Raw genomic sequence first — 14,952 nt, 5'->3', positions numbered from 1 at the left:
ACTGTGTGTAAATGTCTGGAGCCATGTATAATTTATCATCTCCTAGTGTATTTTAGATCTAACTTCTGCATATGAGAGAAAATGTGTGCCATTTGTGTCTCTGAGCTTGGCTTACCTCACTTAACAATTTGTTTCAGGTCCATCCATTTCCCTACAAAATGACATAGTATTCTTTCTAAGAGCTGTGTAAAATTCCATTGTGTATAGGTACTGAAGAGGGGAATGAAGAGTTAAAAGTAAACCCCATTTTCAGGCAGCCCCCGTTTTGTTGTATGAGCAAACCCAGGGCAAGCTTATTAGGGCCCAGCCAGTCAAGAACTCTAACCTCCTGGGAATGCTTAACTCTAACCGCCCCTAGAAGGCCTCCAACCCTGAGCCAATCAGATTTGTACCCGTAATCTTTCTTGCTTGAACACCTCATTGCTGTAACTTTGTTTTTTGGCCTTTATAAGCTCTGTGTAATTGCAGCTCGGGGCTGGCTCCTAACTGTTAGGTCCTCTCCCTGAGGGCTCCATGTAGCTGCCCCCACCTCATTAAGTCTCCACCCAGTTATCTGGGTAACCTGCCGACCTGGAGGCAGTTACCTCCCCTTTCCCTGAGGTCACATCCTAATCCACCTGGCCACACCCCTTGCCCCTGCCCTAGATATAAGGCAGGGCTGGGTGGGGGGGGGTCTCTCTCTCCCTTCTCTCCGGCCATGGATCATCTTGGCCACAGGCCAGCAGTTCGGTAATAAACGTTCTCTCCTGCCTGAATACCGCGTGGCGTTCTCCTTTACCGGCTACCTACTTTAAAAAAACTTTTTAAAGAGAGAACGTTTATTACCGAACTGCTGGCCTGTGGCCAAGATGATCCATGGCCGGAGAGAAGGGTGAGAGACAGAGATCGACCCCCACCCAGCCCTGCTTTATTTAGGGCAGGGGCAAGGGGTGTGGCCAGGTGGATTAGGAAAGGGGAGGTAACTGCCTCCAGGTCTGCAGGTTACCCAGGTAACTGGGTGGAGACTTAATGAGGTGGGGGCATCTGCATGTAGCCCTCAGGGAGAGGATCTAACACTAACATATATTGTGCCGTGACTCGGATGGGGCTTAAGAGTCAGGACAGGCGGAATTCCCATCTATTTTTCTCCTTTTTCTGGGAGTATCCCCAGTCCTGACAGCCTTTTTCCTCGAACCGAACTGCTGCGAGTCGCCTTTTCACTAATACCATTGCTGGCCTCCACATCCACCTCTACCTCCACACCACTTGTCTACCCTGGTGAGTGAAACTGCTGCTGCTCCGGTTCTCTGCTGCTCCATCCGCCGCTTCTGCCGCTTCTGCCACTTCTGCCCGGTAAGCTCTCATCCACTCACCAGGCGCCTCCCTCCCGTGCTTTTTGGGTTTTGCATCACAGTCACACCCAGCCAGGACACTGCTAGCACGCCTCTTGACAGTGCAATGAGGCCTGCTCGAAATACTCGCACAGATACAGTTTTTGCCACTGCAATGGTAAATGGTCAGAAGTCACTTATATTCAGGCTCTCTCTCTCTTTTCCTCTCTTTCTCTTTTTCTCCCTCTCTCTCGCATCTTCCTGCTTACTTGCTTACTGTATAAAATTCCCAAGTTGTACCATCCTTGTGTGCCTTGCTCACAAAGCTGCCTCTTTTCACAGACCTTCGAAACTGAGGCTTGACCACCAATGTGCTTTGTCAGCAAAGATATCTAAAAGTTCTTTTCTCTAGCATTGACCACATGGTGGATATTGGGCTTAACAGGCACCAGCTCAGGCGCCATTATGCCATGCCACGTGTTCTCTATTAGTGTTTGTGTCCTCCTGCCACCCCCCTCAACATGGCATCCCACTGGAGTTTATCAAAATATGGTTTCTCCATTTTATAATCTGAAAATTGTTGTTTGCTAGCAAAATTGTTTTTCTAACCGACCACGTGGTTTTAAAATATTGGGCAAAAAAAATTCATTTACTATTGAATTCCAAAAGACTCTAATCCTGAAATTCATTTTTGCATGCTGTAAAACCTATGTGCACAGTGTGTATATCTGTGTAAATGTCATTTGTTAGTATGTCCATCTAGCTATATATCTGTGCTAAAACTCATCACATCTACTGAGTTTTGTCATTGCAGAATTCTGGCAAGTATTTGGTCAGTTCTTGACAAGGTACAGGTAAGCTCTAGTCCCCTCGGTCTCCTTGTTGTTTTAATTGGAAACAAAAAAGGGCTTTTGTGGCAAAGATGCCTTGGATTGCAGTTTGAAGCCAGCCCGGGCTGAAAATCTCTCTCATACTCCGTCTCCCAACTAACCAGTGAAGAGCCAGGCTGGAAGCATGGCTGAAGAGACTTATCTCTTACCAGCCAAATGCTGGAAGTGGAGCTCAAGTGGTAGAGTACTAGCCTCGAGCAGAAGTGCTCAGGAACAGTGCCCAGGCCCTGAGTTCAAATCCTGTGAATGCCAACAGGGCAAGCCATCCCAGCAACAAGTACCTAGACCCCTGGGACTCAGCCAGTTCAGGGAACAAGGATCGTGGAGAGGAGTAAGAGGAGAATGATGGCACATCCTAAATGGAGTCACTTTGTCTCGCCCTTTCAAAATTAATCAGAGCCGGAGGATCAAGAGATAGTAGCTTGTCCATCTAATGTCCATACCTGAGTATGAGCGCTAGCCAAGTCACCCAATTTTTAATTTTGTGCCCTAAGCCCTTCCTTTTGCCTTAATATATTTTTTTGTCCAGCCCCTGCCTCATGAGACTTCTTCCAGGCTTCATTCAAGGACTGACATCTACCACCAAGGGACCATGCTGCTCTCCTTCTCCAGGAGAGGCCACATTTCTGCCTTTTACCCCTAATGCCGATGTCCCTTGCCAGCAGCAAGCAGCCAGAGAGAGTCTTCGCCCTTTTTCATAACTATTAAAAGGCTGGAATGTTAGGTCCTCTCCCTGAGGGCTCCATGTAGCTGCCCCCACCTCATTAAGTCTCCACCCAGTTATCTGGGTAACCTGCAGACCTGGGGGCAGTTACCTCCCCTTTCCCTGAGGTCACATCCTAATCTACCTGGCTACACCCCTTCCCCCTGCCCTAGATATATAAGGCAGGGCTGGGTGGGGGTCTCTCTCTCTCTCCCTTCTCTCTGGCCATGGATCATCTTGGCTACAGGCCAGCGGTTCGGTAATAAACTTTCTTTCCTGCCTGTATACCGCGTGGTGTTCTCCTTTACCGGCTACCTACTTTAAAAACCTAACACTAACCTCTGCTGTGTTGGTGGGTAGGACAAGGGCTGGGCCACGTCCGCACTTAAATAAAGTCTTGCCTTGCTTTTGCATTTTGGAATGTCTGAGTCTCAGTGGCCTTCTTGGTGGTCATTTCGGGACTTGGCATAACATTTGGGGGCTCGTCCGGGATAGCCCCAGAGACCCCCAAGACACCAGACTCCAAAGGTAAGAAAACAGCGCTGTTCATTTGTCATGTCCTGTAATTTGTCTGTTTGTCTGTTTTGCTTTTGCTTATTTCTTTAAGGGGTTGTCGAAGCGGACGCACTTACTTAGTAATCCTGGGGAGACTGGGGGGATGCCCCAGACTCTCCACCCTTGAAGGGGGACCCCTGGAGCCCCGCCTTCAACATCTCCAACTCTTTTCTTGTTCTAGTTCTTGCCTGTGTGTTTTCCTCCTTTTTTATTGTTATAGTTGTTCTGTTTTTTGTAGCCTTTTGGACTGAACATCTGATCAGAGCTATAGGTAACGTTCTATCATGGGAACCTCCATCTAGCCCCCTAGACTCCATCCTACCTCACTGGAGGGAGGTTAAGGAGATAGCTCAGAACCAGAGTGTGGCCCTTAAGAAGGAAAAGTGGATCACCCTGTGACTCGGAGGGACCCCCCACCCAACCTTCTTAAACAGAAAATTACTTGGTGTGCTAAAATGTTTACTAAGACTATCAAGCCCTGGAAAATGAGGCTGGAGAATGCTAAAATCATTTGTTAAAGGTTTTGTCTTAAAATTTGGGTGTTGCAGGAGTAAGATTGAATACCTCTTGCCACTGTAAAATGTACGGCCGATGCTTATTTTGCACGCTTTAAGATCTTTTGAGTATGTATGTGTGTGTGTATGTGTGAGTGTGAACATGTTCAAGACTGCAGTATGATGCAAAACTAAGTTTAAGTTTAAATTCAAATGGTCATCAAGTTTGGGCATTACCAAATGGTTTAAAGGATTATTGCATTGTTTTAAAAATGAACTAGAGTTAAAAAAGGATTTCTCAGGGTTCTTTAATTAGCAGTCAAAAAAAGTGGGTATCTTAATAAAGACTTGATTTAACAAAGGGCAAGCTGGCGTGAACTCATTAAGCCCTATGGAGTCAGGATGGAGCCAATAGAGGGCTTTCTTTTGTCTCTTTTGTTTTCAGGTGAACTTTGGAAACCTGGTGGTAAAAATGAATGATTTAACTGGACTAAATGGTTAAAAAGTTTATTTATCTGATGTGATTCAATTCCTATGCTATTTTTGTAATTTGGATTTTAAAGGATATATATTAAACTGATGGGGATTGAAGTAAACTCTCATTAACTGTATGTATGTAGGAAGAAATGGCAAAATGGGCCAACGTTTCTCACTAATTTATTGGAAAGCTGAATGGATAAGTATTTCTAATTCTGTAATTGTAATTCTTGCATTAAGAAAAAATTGTCATCTGAGTTCAAAGTCTTCATGCCATGCCGTAACTGGGACTGAAGAAAAAAAAAGAAGAGAGGGTTTTTTTTGGCCAGTCCTGGGGCTTGGACTCAGGGCCTGAGCACTGTCCCTGGCTTCTTTTTGCTCAAAGCTAGCACTCTGCCACTTAAGCCACAGCGCCGCTTCTGGCCGTTTTCTGTATATGTGGTGCTGGGGAATCGAACCCAGGGCCTCATGTATACGAGGCAGGCACTCTTGCCACTAGGCCATATCTCCAGCCCCGAGTTTTTTGTTTTGTTTTTTTAAAAAAACAAGTAGCCTGGAGGCAAAGGACAGCACCTGGTTTCAGAATGCTTCTAAGCTTCTGAGTTTTTTCAATGCATATAAAAGCCAAAGTGTTAGTGTTAAAGCAGAGGTTAGTAAAAAAAAGGCTTTGGAAATCAAGAATACATTTCTAGATAAGAAATTTGAGCCGGCCGTGGTGGCACACACCGGTAATCAACGAGGAGGATGAGGCAGGAGGATTATGAGTTCGAGACCAGCCTGGGCTACACCTTTAGGGGCTGGGCATATGGCCTAATGGCAAGAGTGCTTGCCTTGTATACATGAGGCCCTGGGTTCGATTCCCCAGCACCACATATACAGAAAACGGCCAGAAGTGGCGCTGTGGCTCAAGTGGCAGAGTGCTATCCTTGAGCAAAAAGAAGCCAGGGACAGTGCTCAGGCCCTGAGTCCAAGCCCCAGGACTGCCAAAAAAAAAAAAAGAAACTTGAAATTTGGAAGTAAAATTGTCCTAAATGATTATTGCAAAGTGAGAAAAGGAGAATTATGGCTACCAAAATGTTTAATTGCCATTCCAGCTTCTCTGTAGGTTTTTTTGTAACAGTTTCCAGCAGGCCCACAGAGGACAGGTGATTCCTACAAGTTTGTCAAGATCTTTAATAAGTTCCAGGTAAGAGCACGCTTAAAAACTACTTCTGTGTGGACCACCTTGTTGCTTTTAATTGGAGTAAAGTGGCCTCTTATAAGACTCATTGATCTGAAATCTGTGGTTCGAAGCCATCCTGGGCAGAGAAAGGTCCCTGTGAGAGACTTGTCTCTAATCATCCAGCAGAGTGCTGGGAACGGAGTTGTGTGGAGCTCAAAAATGGTAGGGTGCTAGTCTTGAGTTGGAGAGCTGAGGGACAGCACTCAGGCCCTGAGTCCAAGTCCAGTGAAAAGTCACTCCTCCTGGGACGAAAGTGGTGGAGCATCCAGAGGCAGTAAGCCACTGCTTGGATGGCAGAGATGGTGTCAGATCCTACAGTCACTCCTGTTTGGCCTTTCAAAAGTTAATCAAAGCCAGGAAGTCCTAGAAGAATAGTTCATAAGCATGCCTTTCTAATACCCATGTCTGTCTACTGGGCAGGAACTTGCCAGTCATCTGTAGTAAGGGTAAGTGTCAAATGAGAGGATAGTTTAAAATCCCAAACCCTCGCATCTACTCAAAGCCTGACTGGCAGTGAGAATTTTAAGCTGATACATCTGTTCAGGAAAGAAAGCTTGTAGACCTGAGATTGTGTCTTTACTGAGATCTGTTAAAGGCCTGCAAAAGTAATGTAGGCATTTTTTAGGTCATCAGAGATCAGTTCCCTAGCCAGTCAGGAAAAAGCTTTTACAAACTAGAATGTTAAAAGGCTACACTGTGATAGCTCAAAAAGAAGTCTGTATAGTTGAAAGTTAAAATGTTGAATGTAATTTCCAGTTTGGAGTAAAGCTCCTAATGGACATCTGATCCTGCAGCCCCTTGGTAAAGTAGATTAAGGTTATAGGTTCCTGGCTAGGTTAGGTCAACGTCCCTGAATCAGCATGAAGAAGTTATAGAAGATGGATGATCTTCGCCCATCAGCCCCCCATTTTAGGACCAAGGGACCAGAGTTGTTTTTGGGAAGATGGAAAACAGAGGTAACAGTATAGACTGCACCTGTGAGAAATGGTTACAGGCCAAGCCGCCTATGTTGGTTTAAAAAAAAAAAAATCCTAGCCTCATTGGAAATATCTGATTTAAACTTATTGCCCTGGCAAAATGACCCAAGGGTCATTGATTGCCTAAAGCTGTCTTGACTTTTAGTGATGTGCCAGCCTGAAGAAGCTAGTGTGCTTAAGAAGGAATCAGGAAAATACTAGGAAATTTGACTAAAGTTAGGCTTTAGGTTAACTTAGGTTAAGCTTCTCTAACCAGTCTATGGAGAAAGTTGCAGGTAACGCAGCAGAAGGTGTGACATTCTACTGGAACCACTGCCACTGCTGCCTGACACCACGGCCCCTGCCCATTGCATTTGCCTGAGGATCAAGGACAGTCTAACAGTCATCTGGAAGAATCTACATCTTCAGATGAGACTCTTATCACACGCAGCTGACAGGCTGGAGAGTCACTTCCAGGCAATGCCTGGGGTGGGAGGTGTGTCTAAGAGTATTAAAATGTGTCCAGATGGATTAGGGTGTGGCCTCAGAAGAGAGGGAGGTAACTGCCATCAGGTGTGCCAGGTACCAAGGTAACTGGACAGAGATTTAAACTGCCAGGGGCATCTTCATGGAGCCCTCCTGGGGGTGGATCTTGCAGATGCCACTGGCCAACCTTAGGCACTTGGAGGAACTGGAAACTGGAGAAATCCCCTCTAGAATAGTTGGCTCATGATATAGAATATAGGTATAGAATAGTTGGCTTATGATAGTTGGCTCTGGCCTGGCTTCTTAGGAGCAGCAGTCCCATTGGACTGACCGTCGCCCCCTCTTTGTCTTCCCCAACAGCCTGTGGGTGGAGTCACAGTAAATTGCCTTGATGTAGTTGAGATAAACCGTAAAATGTAGACAGTTTAAAACTCTAGCAGCAAAGAAGCCCCAGGAAATGTAAAGAGGAAGGTTAGTATAGAAAGCCTTGGAGAAAGGGATAGAGAATGGTTTCCTCTGGATAAGAAAGGGATTTAAAAAGTAAATTGTCACAGAATGTTCCAGTAAGTCACTGATGATGTGAGGAAGTAGAAGATGGTGTGAGTGGGGATATGTAAAATTTTATAAGACACAGATTATAAAACTGTATAAGGAAAGACTTTAGAGAGAGAAAACAAAAATGTTTCCTTTAGATTAAAAGGTTTTGGCATGTTAAAGGTGAGAAAGACAATCCCTAGAAAGTAAGTATGTAACAAATGGTATCAGTGTGTCTTAAAATTAGAGCATATGAGTAAAGTTGGTATGTAATCAAATTGGCTATAATATAAATAGGGTCAGAATTAGGGCTTTGGTGTAAAACTGTTTATCTGTACCTGTATCTGCAGGGCTAAGGGACTTGTGTGATGTCATCTAAATGTTACTCCTAACTTGTAATCGCATTTGTTATGAGCTTTTATCACCCCTCAGAGCCCTATAGAAAGTCCACCAAGAGATCTGGCTCAAGCTAAAGGCCCTTTATGAGACTGGACCTCCTCCTGAGCCACACCCGCTACCAACTGAGTAAAGCGCCACCACAACTTATGGTATTGTGGGCACAATACCAATCTATCCCTACGGATTCTCAGTCAGAATCAAACTAATAAGCAAGGAGAACCACGATTGGTTCTCGAGTTCCCTATCAGAAGGGGAGAATGAAGGGGGGATTGAAGAGTTAAAAGTAAACCCCATTTTCAGGCAGCCCCCGTTTTGTTGTCTGAGCAAACCCAGGGCAAGCTTATTAGGGCCCAGCCAGTCAAGAACTCTAACTGCCTGGGAATGCTTAACTCTAACTGCCCCTAGAATGCCTCGAACCCTGAGCCAATCAGATTTGTACCCGTAATCTTGCTTGCTTGAACACCTCATTGCTGTAACTTTTATCTTTTGGCCTTTATAAGCTCTGTGTAATCGCAGCTCAAGGCTGGCTCCTAACCTCCACTGTGTTGGTGGGTAGGACAAGGCCCGGGCCACGGCCGCGCTTGAATAAAGTCTTGCCTTGCTTTTGCGTTTCGGAATGCCTTCTTGGTGGTTGTTTCGCGACTTGGCATAACAGGTACCACATTTTTTTTTAATCCATTTATTGATTATAGGGCATCTGTGCTGTTCCCATAACTTAGTATTGTGAATAGTGCAGCATGAACATGGATATGCAAGGACAGAATTTAAAAATAAACTAAAACTTGCTGGGCGTCATTGGCTCAGGCCTGTAATGCTAGCTACTTGAGAGGCTGAGATCTGAAGATCCCAGTTCAAAGCCAGCCTGGATAGGAGACTCATGTCCAATAAACCACCAAAAAGCCAAAAGTGGAGCTGTGGCTCAAGTGGTAGAGTACTAGCCTTGAGCAAAAAAGATAAGGGACAATGTCCAGGCCCTGAGTTAAAGCTCCAGTACAGGCACAAAAACAAATACCATTTACGAGGAAGCCCTCTACCCCTAAGCCAGATTCCCAGCCCCCAGGATGAGTTTTAAATAAACCAAAACATGTGGTGATATTGATAAGTAGCTAGGTTAAAAAATAAAATTGCCATTTGTGGCCTGGGAATATGGCCTAGTGGCAAGAGTGCTTGCCTCATATACACGAAGCCCTGGGTTCGATTCCTCAGTACCACATATAAAGAAAAGGCCAGAAGTGGTGCTGTGCCTCTCAAGTGGTAGAGTGCTAGCTAGCCTTGAGCAAAAAGATGCCAGGGACAGTTCTCAGGCCCTGAGTCCAAGCCCCAGGACTGGCAAAAACAAACAACAAAACCAGCAAGGCACACACTGTTATGCCTAGATTTTGGGTCCCCAAAGACCACCAAGGAGCCAATTCTGATGCAAATGCACAAGAGTCTTTATTGCAAGCTTGAGTCTGGACTCTCAACCTTCACCAACCACCAACTCAGTGGATCTGGATTGAGAGCCCTGACCCTCAGATAGGCTCAGTTTTTATTGTGATTACAACAGGGGCAGGATATTTCCAACTTGGCAGACACTTGATTGGATGGCATTTAGCAAGCAAGTCTTGTCCTATTTCTATTAGCTATCTACCCTATCAGTTAACGTATTTTGGCTTTGATATCGGGAACTGGCCTCGATAGCAGGAACTGACAACAGGTGGTCATGTAGCACTGATGCAGGGGGTTAATGCAGGGGGTAGAGCAAGTCACAAATGGATTAAGCAAGCCATTTACAGAAGCAGAATTTTGTGGTCAGACTGACCTAGCACCAACTTTATTTTAACAACTGCTACCATGTTTTCCCATTACCACTAAGCAAGCATGAGCAGGCTAAAACAATCTAGTACTCAATCATAAGTAAACCAACCCAACAGTTACCATGGCATTTCTACTACTATTATGGTTATTTCTATAGTCTATGACTATGATCATTTTTTACTGTCTGTTACCTAGGTACAGAGGGGAACAAAGGCTCCCTGTATTTTTAAATGTCAAACTACAAGAAATTAGTCTCACAGGTGGGAGTGCAGCCCTCTAACACAGAGTCATCACCAGGGTTTAGAAGCTGTTATAATTTTAACACTAGAACTCACATTTAGTCACTCAGGTTCTTAGGTTAGCCCTTCCAACACCTCCCCCACATCTTCAAAATAATTCTGCAAAAAGCTAGGCTGCAGATATGACTCAAGTAGTGCAGTGCCAGCTGAGCAAGCAACCCAGTATGAGGCTTGGCATTCAAGCCTGCTACTAGAAAAAGAAAAAGGAAAAAAGAGGAGGAAGAAGAGGAGATAAAAAGAGAACAAAAAAAGAAAATAAATCATCCCCTTATTTGCAATAACCACATTTTTTTTTTTTTTTTTGCCAGTCTTGGGGCTTGTACTCTGGGCCTGGGCACTGTCCCTGAGCTTTTGTGCTCAAGGCTGGTGCTCTGCCACTTAAGCCACATCTCAGCTTCCAGTTTTTTTGTATTTTTGTTTGCCTCAGGCAAACTTTTGTCCTCCAGATCTCAGCTTCCTGAGTAGCTAGAATTCAGGTGTGAGCCACCGACAGCTGGCTACATGCATTTTTATTTATTTATTTTTGTTGGTTGTAGGGCTTGAACTCAGGGCCTGGGCCCTGTCTTTGAGCTTCTTTGTGCTCAAAGCTAGTGCCCTACCAATTGAGCCATAGCTCCACTTGTGGTTTGTTTTTGTTTTTTTTTTTTTTGGCCAGTCGTGGGCCTTGGACTCAGGGCTTGAGCACTGTCCCTGGCTTCTTCCCGCTCAAGGCTAGCACTCTGCCACTTGAGCCACAGCGCCGCTTCTGGCCGTTTTCTGTATATGTGGTGCTGGGGAATCGAACCTAGGGCCTCGTGTATCCGAGGCAGGCACTCTTGCCACTAGGCTATATCCCCAGCCCCCCACTTGTGGTTTTTTGAGTCATTAATTGGAGGTAAGGTAAGAGTCTCAAGGGGACTTTTTTGCCTGGACAGGCTTTAAACCACAATCTTTAGATCTCAGCCTCTTCAGTAGCTAGGATTACAGGCATAAGCCACCAAGCTCCAGGCTAGCTACATACTTAAAAAAAAAAAATCTGGGGCTGGGAATATGGCCTAGTGGCAAGAGTGCTTGCCTCGTATACATGAGGCCCTGGGTTCGATTCCTCAGCACCACATATACAGAAAATGGCCAGAAATGGCGCTGTGGCTCAAGTGGAAGAGTGCTAGCCTTGAGCAAAAAAGAAGCCAGGGTCAGTGCTCAGGCCCTGAGTTCATGGCCTAGGACTGGCCAAAAAAAAAAAAAAAAAAAAAAAATCTGGCTAAGGAAGTGGCACTGTGGCTCAAGTGGTAGAGTGCTATCCTTGAGCTGAACAGCTCAGGAACAGCACCCAGACCCCAGAGTTCAAGCCCCACAACCAACAAAAAAGTCTGACTAAAAAGGCAATGAGTACTCATCCTCTCTCAAATATGTTGTACCATCATAATTACGTTAGTAGTCTCAAAGATGGCCCATTGAAATGCTATTGTGACTTCATTAATGTGAAACACTCAAAGTTTTTCTTTTTCTTTTGTTTTCTTTGGTGGTCCTGAAGCTTGAATAGAGGGCCTTGTGCTCTTGCTGAGGCTTTTTTGTCTGACCCTTTCCTACTTGAGCTATATCTTGTTTTAGATTTTTGCTGAGTAGAGACAACAATCTTTCAGATTTGTCTGTTCAGGCTGGCTCTCAACCACAAATCTCAGATCTCAGTCTTCTGAGTAGCTTGGATTATAGGTACCCGACTTTTTTTTTCTAGGCTGAATTTTTAAGAAAGAAGTTTACTTTCTCACAGCACAGATCAGGAATAATGAGTTATAGGAGACAGAAGCAGAAGCAGGAATTCAGAGTCAAACACTGTACTGATGAGTAGCTTGGTTAAAATAAAGCACACAGCATTATTTTCTTTGTTTTAAGCTTTATACTTCAACATTTAGTTAAATAGCTGCAACATTTAGTTAAAACATAAAGAAAAAAGAGAAGCTCTTTCCTTCTGACCTTGTGTGCTGGCCAAAATAATTAGTGTACTCTAGGAATTGAGCAAGGATATCTGAAAAGAAAAACACTTATCTCCAAAAGCATTCTTGGGAAACAAGAGTAGCATTATTAGGAGGTGTGAAAACTGCTTGTCAAATGCTATTTCCCACAGGATTGGGGCAGCGACCCAACAGTATGTAACTAAAACCAAACAACTACTCAACATATAAAGGTAAAAAATTGACCTCTCACTGGAATACAATAGCTCAAAAGCTATGTATGTACGTTCATATAAGACTACTGTCGACATATTGTCTAATGTCGACATTACATTTAAAGCCCTAGGCGAACTTTCTTGGGCGTGGCCACGTGGCTACTGTATATGTTCTTTTTTTTTTTTTTTGGCCAGTCCTGGGCCTTGGACTCAGGGCCTGAGCACTGTCCCTGGCTTCTTCCCGCTCAAGGCTAGCACTCTGCCACTTGAGCCACAGCGCCGCTTCTGGCCGTTTTCTGCATATGTGGTGCTGGGGAATCGAACCTAGGGCCTCGTGTATCCGAGGCAGGCACTCTTGCCACTAGGCTATATCCCCAGCCCACTGTATATGTTCTTGATACATTGTATATTGTATATATGTCTACCTGACCTAGAGAAGGGATAGAAAAACAGGGTGTAAGATATCACAAGAAATGTACACACTTCCCTACTATGTAACTGTACCCTTTTTGCACAACACCTTGTCAAAAAAATTTGTGTTCAATTAATAAATTAATTAAAAAAAAGACTACTGTCGACATTACATTTAAAGCCCTAGGTGAGTTTTCTTGGACATAGGCCACGTGGCTACTGTATATGTTCTTGGTACCTTGTGTATTGTATATATGTCTACCTGACCTAGGGAAGGGAAAGAAAAACAGGGCGTAAGATATCACAAGAAATATACACATTGCCCTACTATGTAACTGTACCCTTTTTGCACAACACCTTGTCAAAAAATTTGTTTAATTAATAAATTACAAAAAAAATGAAAAGGCCAGAAGTGGTGCTGTGGTTCAAGTGGCAAAGTAGCTAGCCTTGTGCAAAAAGAAGCCAGGGACAGTGCTCAGGCCCCGAGATCAAGCTCCAGGACTGGCAAAAAACAAAACAAAACTTTATTTGCAACTTGCTGGAGGATCAATCTAGCATGAGAGTATCCTGCTCACTGTTTTTTTTTTTTTTTTTTTTTTTTAAGTTCTGGAGCTTGAACTTAGGGCCTAGGCACTGTCCCTGAGAGCTTTTGGTGGTTTAATCAATAAAAGAGTCTTAAGGACTTAACTGTCCAGACTATCTTCAAACCGTGATGCTGAGATATCAGCCTCCTGAGTAGCTAGAATTAAAGGCATGAAACATACCAGCTATAAGTTAGCAGAGGTTTTGAATGTTAGATTTGTCACAAAGAAGAAAACGAACAAGGAAATAAAAATGTAATGTGTGGGGGCAATGTGCTACTCCATTATTGGTTTTTAGAAGTGAATTTCCTAATTATAAACAAGTGTAGAAAAGTACATCCTATAGTTTGAAGCCATTAGGGAGATCAAACAATTGAAACACACCCAGGAAATTATATAGGAGTTTTAGTTTAGGAAGGAAGACAGAGTAAGGGCTCACGTAGTTGGTATAAGGGTCATAAAAAAGACCATCATCATTTACAGAACCATAGTGTTGGTTCCTAGGATGTGTCATATCAGTCATTAAATTTGTTCCTAGGGGCTGGGAATATGGCCTAGTGGTAGAGTGCTTGCCTCATATGTATGAAGCCCTGGGTTTGATTCCTCAGCACCACATATATAGAAAAAGCTGAAAGTGGTGCTGTGGCTCAAATGGTAGAGTGCTAGCCTTGAGCAAAAGAAGCTGAGGGACACTGCCCAGGCCGAGTTCAAGCCCCAGGACTGGCAAAAAAACAAAAGCAAAAACAAAAAACAAAAAAAGTGGCTTTAATTTGTTTCAGTTGGATTTCAAGTTTTTCTTTCAAACGAAAAAGATAATATTTTATTTGGGTGAATATTTCTAATAGTTATCTGAGAAAATAACTGTTTTGCAAATCCTAGTTCCTTTCTGAACTGCAATTTGTTTTTCCTTCTGTTGTGATTATACTCTTCCACAGCTCAGTAATAATACCTTGTGGACCATTATTTACAAAAACTGAATTTTTAAATTCTTTCCTAGGGGAAACTGAAAGCTCAATCAAGGAAGAAATTTATTCCGTTAATCGTTTTTTTTTTAGTGGATAGCCAAATTAAGTGGAAAAAAAGAAAGCTCATACAAAAGAAAACTACTAGTAGAAAGCAAAACAAATTTTTCCAAATGTGATATTACAGAGTAAGTAGGATTTAAACTATGAACTGAGATCTTGAATTAATGAAGCAGAAGTTAAAATATTCAAAATGATAATGCTGAAGAAAATTTTTCCCAAAAGCTAAGGTTTGTTTTTCCTTAACATCAAGTTTAAGTTTCAGACTATACATAATTTTAGGAAAGAAAAATTTAGGATAAAATGCAGACTGTTAATCATCATCATCATCATCATCATTATTATTATTTTGTTGGTGTTGGAGTTTAAACTCAGGGTCATGCATCCCTTGGCTTGTACCATAATCCCAGCCCTGTCTTTTACTGGTTAGTTTCATATATATATATATATTATATATATATGTATATATATATATATATATATTTTGCCAGTCCTAGGGCTTGGACTCAGGGCCTGGGCAGTGTCCCTAAGCTTCATTTGCTCAAGGCTAGCACTCTGCCGTGTGAGCCACAGCGTCACTTCCAGCTTTTTCTGTTTATGTGGTGCTGAGGAATGGAACCCAGGGCTTCATGCATGCTAGGCAAACACTCTACCACTAAGCCACATTCCC

Source organism: Perognathus longimembris, chromosome 15 (genome assembly GCF_023159225.1).
Source record: "Perognathus longimembris pacificus isolate PPM17 chromosome 15, ASM2315922v1, whole genome shotgun sequence".
In the NCBI taxonomy this organism is placed as follows: domain Eukaryota; kingdom Metazoa; phylum Chordata; class Mammalia; order Rodentia; family Heteromyidae; genus Perognathus; species Perognathus longimembris.
The sequence above is the reverse complement of the archived record's forward strand: the minus strand, read 5'-3'. Positions refer to the sequence as shown.